The sequence below is a fragment of the Sapajus apella genome, unplaced genomic scaffold, assembly GCF_009761245.1.
Source record: "Sapajus apella isolate SASKATOON/1434 unplaced genomic scaffold, GSC_monkey_1.0 scaffold1, whole genome shotgun sequence".
Taxonomy (NCBI): Eukaryota; Metazoa; Chordata; class Mammalia; order Primates; family Cebidae; genus Sapajus; species Sapajus apella.
The window spans coordinates 88,522,066-88,528,527 of NW_022436941.1; the positions used below are offsets into that span (position 1 = coordinate 88,522,066).

Here is a 6,462-nt window from a genome sequence, read left to right on the forward strand (position 1 = left end):
TCCCTGATGTGATAAACAACTTTATCAAAGCTTCTGGATACAAAATCAATGCACAAAAATCAGTAGCATTTTTTTACACCAATAAAGTCCAAGTTGAGAGCCAAAACAGGAATGCCATCCCATTCACAGTAAGCACAAAATGAATGAAATGCCTAGGAATGCAGCTTACCAGGTAGGTGAAAGATCTCTATGATAAGAATCAGAAAACAACCATGAAGGAAATCAGAGACAGCACAAACAAATGAAAAAAAATTTCATGCTCATCAATAGAAAAATCAATACAGTTAAATTGGCCACATTGCCCAAAGCAATGTACAGATTCAATATTATTGCTATTCATCTGCCAATGACATTCTTCACAGAATTAGAAAAAATAATTTTAAAGTTCATTTGGATCCAAAAAAGGGCCTGAATAGCCAAAGGAATCCTAAACAAAATGAACAAAGCTAGAGGCATCATATTACTCCCACTTCAAACTATACTGGAAGGCTATGGTAACCAAAACAGCTCGGTACTGCTACAAAAACAGACACATAAACCAATGAAACAGAATAGAGAGCCAAGAAATCATGTCACACACCTAAATCATTTAATCTTCAACAAAACAAGCAATGGGGAAAGGAATCCCTCTTCAATAAATGGTACTGGGAAAAATGGCTAGCAATATGCAGAAGATTGAAACTGGAGCACTTATTTACCCTATATACAAAAAAAATCAACTCAAGATGGATTAAAAACCTAAATGTAAAACCCAAAACTATAAAAACCCTGGAAGAAAACCTCAAAATCATTCTGGACATAGGCACAGGGAAAGATTTCATGATGAAGATGCCAACAGCAATTGCAACAAAAGCAAAAATTGACAGATGGGACTTAATTAAACTACAGAGCTTCTGCACAGCAAAAGAATCTACAACTGAGTAAACAGACAATATACAAAATGGGAGAAAATGTGTGTAAACTATGCATCTGACAAAGGTCTAATAGCCAGAATCTTTAAGAACCTTAAACAAATTAACAAGCAAAAAGCAACCCCATTAACAAGTGGGCAAAGGACATGAACAAACATTTTTTTTTAGAGGAAGAAAGGAGAGAAAGAAAGAGAAAGAATAAAAAAAAAAGAAAAAGAAAAAAAAAGAATGAAGGAAAAAAGAAAGAGGAAGAGGGAGAGAGAACAGGGGTGTTGCTTTATTGCCCAGGCTAGAATGCAGTCTAAAAATGGGTATGCCTGTAATTGTGTTTAATAATAGAGATATATAAAAAAAATGAGGGAAGAAAATAATGAACAAGCAGCCAACCAATATGTCATTTAAACCTGTAAATAGGTGTGATGTAATACTGATAAGAGTGTATATTTTGTGTATTTAAAGTGGGGAGTTCTAAACATTTAGAGTGGAGTTTAAAACATTTTTTAAAGAATAGATACATGCACCCAAAAAAGCATATGAGAAGATAATCAATGTTACTAATAATTAGAGAAATGTGAATTAAAACCACAATAAGATACCATCTCATATCAGTCAAAATTATTATTATTAAAAGGTCAAAAAACAACAGATGCTGGTGAGGTTACAGAGGAAACAGAATGCACAGATACTGCTAGTGAGAATGCAAATTAGTTTAGCCATTGTGTAAAGCGGTTTGGTAATTTCTCAAAGGACTTAAAACAGAATTAACATTTGACTAGCAATTCCATTATTAGATATATACCCAAAGGAATAGAAATCATTCCACCATAAAGACACATGCATATGTATGTTCATTGCAGCAATATTTACAATAGCAAAGACATGGAATCAACTTAAATGTCCATTGACAGTAGCCTGGATGAAAAAAAGTGGTACCTATACACCATGGAATACTACACAGACACACACACAGATACAAGTCATATCCTTTGTAGTAATATGGTTGAAGCTGGAAGCCATTGTACTAAACAAATTAACAAACGAATGAAAAACCAAATACAACATGTTCTATTTTATAAGTGAGTACCCATGGACACAAAGAAGGAAGCAACAGGAACTGGGTCCCACTTGAGTATGAAGGTGGGAGGAGGCTGAGAATCAAAAAACTACCTATCAAGTACTATGCTCATTACCAGGGTGATTAAATAATCTGTATACTAAACTCCTTTGACACACTATTTACCTACATAACAAATCTGCACATGTACTCCTGAATCTAAAATAAAATAAAAAAAAATACATAAAGTCAGTTCAGATTCAACAGAAAGGACATAAACTCCATCTGCCAAAGACAGGAGCCTTAAAGAATTTGTGTATATATTTTAAAACCACTGCAGCCTTATAGTATTTGTCATGACATTACTAATTGCCTGTTTTTATTATTTCAATTTTGCTGGTGTGAAAACTGAGAATGAAAAACGAAATTTCATGCATAAGTTCACACAGAAAGTGGCAGAAAGTGGTGGAAATGGGACTCAAATCTAGGTATGTTCAGCTCAAACTCCAGAGTTTTAATCCATATACACCAATTCTTCACAAAACCCTGTTGGGGAAAGAACTCCAAGGGCCAGAAACATCATGGGAGAGTTTTAGAAGTAAAGAAAAATCTAAACTCCATAGTGATAACCAATAAAAATGCCTGGAATACTTAGGTGCTGATATGGTTTTGTCTTTTGAATCAGTGTATGATACATCAGAGGACTTAATTCTAGCAATTTTCAGTGGGGCAACAGAAAATTATGTAATTCCATAGGGATTTGTTTGACATGTAATTAAAAAAAAAAAAAACTGACTTTAAAACAGCTTTTCCTAAATCACCTTGTAGAAAAACAACTGAAAGGATATATACCAAAGGATCAATAGTGATTATTGATATATAATGTTATGGATGATTTTAGTTTTTGATTACCTTTTTCAAAATATTCTATGGTGAACAAACACAGATTTTACAATTTAGGGAGAAAATATGAGTAAATTATGTCAGCTATTCTTTAAATTCTAGTTTAGATGATATTAATTAATATTAACAGTGATTTTATCACAATTTAGATGTGATTCTACAATCACAGATATTGATGCTAACTACAATCATTCCAGAATGCATTCATAATTTTTCTACAAACTGGCCAGTACAGTATTGTTTATTGACATTTTTGTCTATTTACATTTGCTCTTTCCTAAATTAAAATAGATCTCCACATTAAAGAGCAATTACAGAACACAAAGCCCTCATGTGTAAAAGAACAGAAAATTTAACACTAGACAAGAAATATGGCATACTAGCATCTAAAAACAAATTGACCTACTCATTACTCTTATTTTAGTGGATTTAAATTGTTTGGTTATTGGTAACTAGTAACCCCACTAGAAATAAAAGAATATATTCATTCTCTAAATGAAACATTTTATACAACATAAATTTGCCTTGAAATTCTCCATCATATAGTGAGGCCTATGTCTGAGGGTCTTCCAGGCCTATGTCTGAGGGTCTTCCAAAGGACTAATTCACTTCTTACAGATTGGCCTCAAATGAATTTCTGAAGACATAGAGTTTTATGTATGGCACCTACCCAATTTAGAGACTATGACAACTGCTGGAAGGATGAAACTGATTTCAATGTAAGCGAATAAAGATTTCATTCAATCTGAAATGGAAGAACATGCCTAAGGGATAAAGCCAAATCAGGTCTAAAAGTTTGAAGACTTAGCAGCTGCACTCTATGAAACAGGTTTCTGTGGAGATTATCTTGACTTTAGATTGAAACTGGTCTTTGTCTTCAGCCTATCTGACTTCTCTAGTTTCCATTTTTTGTACCTTTGCTGGGTTGTTTTGTAACTTTGTTGGTTCCCAGCTAATATTTTGCATCTGATTTTCTAGTTGGTCTGATGTTGATTACTACCTGGTCACTATTCTGTTTCTGAAAATCAGTCCTGCCTTTTAGCATGAGTTACAAATTTGTCTATCCCATGAAATCAAACTTAAACACCCAACAATTAGAAGCAAGACAAATATGAAGTGAAAGAAGATAAAAGTATTCTAGAAAGGAATATTATCAATTTATTTGTTTTGATTTTGATTGGGAAGTACTGCATATGGAATAGGCCTGCAGGCTTACTAAAGATTTACAGAAAGCAAATGCAGACAGATGTCAGGAATTATGACAACCACATAAAGAAAGGAGAAAAGAATGAGAAGAGATCATTTATTTTTTGTAAATATTTACTGAATTCCCACATTGGGTCAGATACTTCTGTAGTCACTGAGTGTCCTGACTTTGTGAAGCTTATCTTCTTAAAGTGGGTATAATTAGACAATAAACAAGCAGACAAATAAGATATTTTTAGCTAGCACCTGCTGTGAAGAAAGTAAGAAAGGATAATAGAGTAGAGAAAAAAATCTTAAAATTTTGTCATTGGGTGAGTTTTAACCTAAAAACTGGAGAGAAGGACCATCCATAAGATATTTGGTAGAAGACTATTTCAGGCAAAGAAAATAACACATGCAAACTCTATGGATTTGTAAAGCAAATTTAGCTCTGTCATAGCAAAGTGTGTTAGTCCACTCTCCCACTGCTATAAAAAAGATTGGGTAATTTATAAAGAAAAGAGGTCTAATTGGCTCACAGCACTGCAGGCTATATAAGAAGCATAGCTGGGGAGGCCTCAGGAAACTTACAATCATGGTGGAAGGCAAAGAGGAAGGAGGCACATCTCACATGGCCAGAGCAGGAGGAAGAGAGGAAAGGGGGAGGTGCTATACACTTTTAGACAAGCAGATCCCGTGAGAACTTATGCACTATCATGGGAAAAAGTAAGAAGAAAATCCACCCCCAGGATCTAATCACCTCACAGTAGGCCCCTCCTCTAATATTGGGAATTACAATTTGAAATGTGATTTGATCAGGGATACAAATCCAAACCATATCATTCCACCCCAGCCCCTCTCAAATCTCATGTCTTTCTTACACTGAAAAACGCAATCAATCCTTCTCAACAGTACAAGTCTTAACTCATTTTGCCATTAACTTGAAAGTCTGCAGTCCAAAGTCTCATCTGAGACAAGGCAAGTTCTTTCCATCTATGAACCTGTAAAATAAAAAGCAAGTTATTACTCCCAAGATACAGTAAGGGGTATAGGCATTGGGTAAAAATACAGATTACAAAAGTGAGAAATAAGCCAAAATAAAGGGGATATAGGTCCTATGCAAGTTCAAAACCCAGCTGGGCACTCATTCAATCTTAAACCTCAAAATAACCTCCTTTGACTTCAGTCTCACATCCAGACCACACTGATGCAAGTGGAGGGATCCCAAGGGCTTGGGAACAAAAATTATATTTATGTAAATTGCATTTGGTATCAACTTACATTTTCTGAAAGAAAAGTAAAAAAATACTTGAAAACTCTGTTCATAAAAGATTTGTAAGTCTGTATCTGGTATAGGTTTTTTTGGTTTTTTGCTTTTTTTTTTTTTTTTGAGACAGTCTTGCACTGTGGCCCATGATGCAGTGCAGTGGCACAACCTTGGCTCACTGGTTCACTGCAACCTCTGCCTCTTGGGTTCAAGCGATTCTCCTGTCTCAGCCTCCTGAGTAACTAAGATTACAGGTCTCCACCACCACACCTGGCTAAATTTTTGTATTTTAATAGAGACTGTGTTTCACTACGTTGGCCAGGCTTGTCTTGAACACCTGACCTCGTGATTTACCTGCCTTAGCCTCCCAAAGTGCTGGGATTACAGGCGTGAGCCAGTATGCCCCCAGCCTGCTATAGGTTTTAGAAGGCCTAGATAGTTATTATTCTACAAAAGGCCGTTTTATAAAATCGTCCAGAAACTCCTTCCTTCTTTCAAGTCCTACAAATGCACATGCTCCTTCCATCCTGAGGGTCTTTATGTGTATGCCTCCTCTTCTTGGAAAGCCTTCCTCCTTCTTTACTTAGTTAACTCCTACTTAACCATGAGCTGTCAACTCGAATGCCACATCAGTTTTAGTCCTTATCACTGCTTGCAAATGAGTTATGTGTACAACTAATAAGCCCTATGAGGATAGGACTAGAGTCTGTTTAGCTCAGTGGTTTTCTCAGCACCTAGAAAAGTATCAGGGACCATTTCCATGGAAGCCAGCTTCAAAAAACACACGTGAGAGCTGAGCAACATTTTGTGGATCCTCTTTTCTTATGCTCAACATGCCCCTGTTGATTTTAATGGAAGTGGACTTATACACAAGTTTGAAATAAACCAGCTCTGAAAATGGTTTACAAGTGAAATACAGAATACCATACACAGCATTTTATGCTTCCTGGAATTAGTTAATTGAATTTTTTTTCATAAAATAATACAAACAAATACAACCTTAAATGCAAAGGTCTGCATATCAAAATGGGGGTCTACCTTAAAAAAAAATTCACAGAGATGCATATCATTAACAAGTTTTTGGAATGTATTCCAGATGACTCTTTAGAAACAACTCCCAAGAACATGTCTGGATGTGGAGG

The 6,462-nt window shown here is 35.3% G+C and overlaps 1 long non-coding RNA gene across 1 annotated transcript; it reads right to left on the reverse strand.

The window, feature by feature from the left end:
* Nucleotides 1-219: 219 nt before the first annotated feature.
* LOC116564298 lies at nt 220-5,574 on the reverse strand. Its single transcript, XR_004274843.1, has 3 exons — nt 5,564-5,574; nt 2,079-2,088; nt 220-481 (listed from the first exon to the last, which is right to left on the reverse strand). It is a non-coding gene; the product is annotated as an uncharacterized LOC116564298 (long non-coding RNA).
* Between the last annotated feature and the right edge of the window lie 888 nt (nt 5,575-6,462).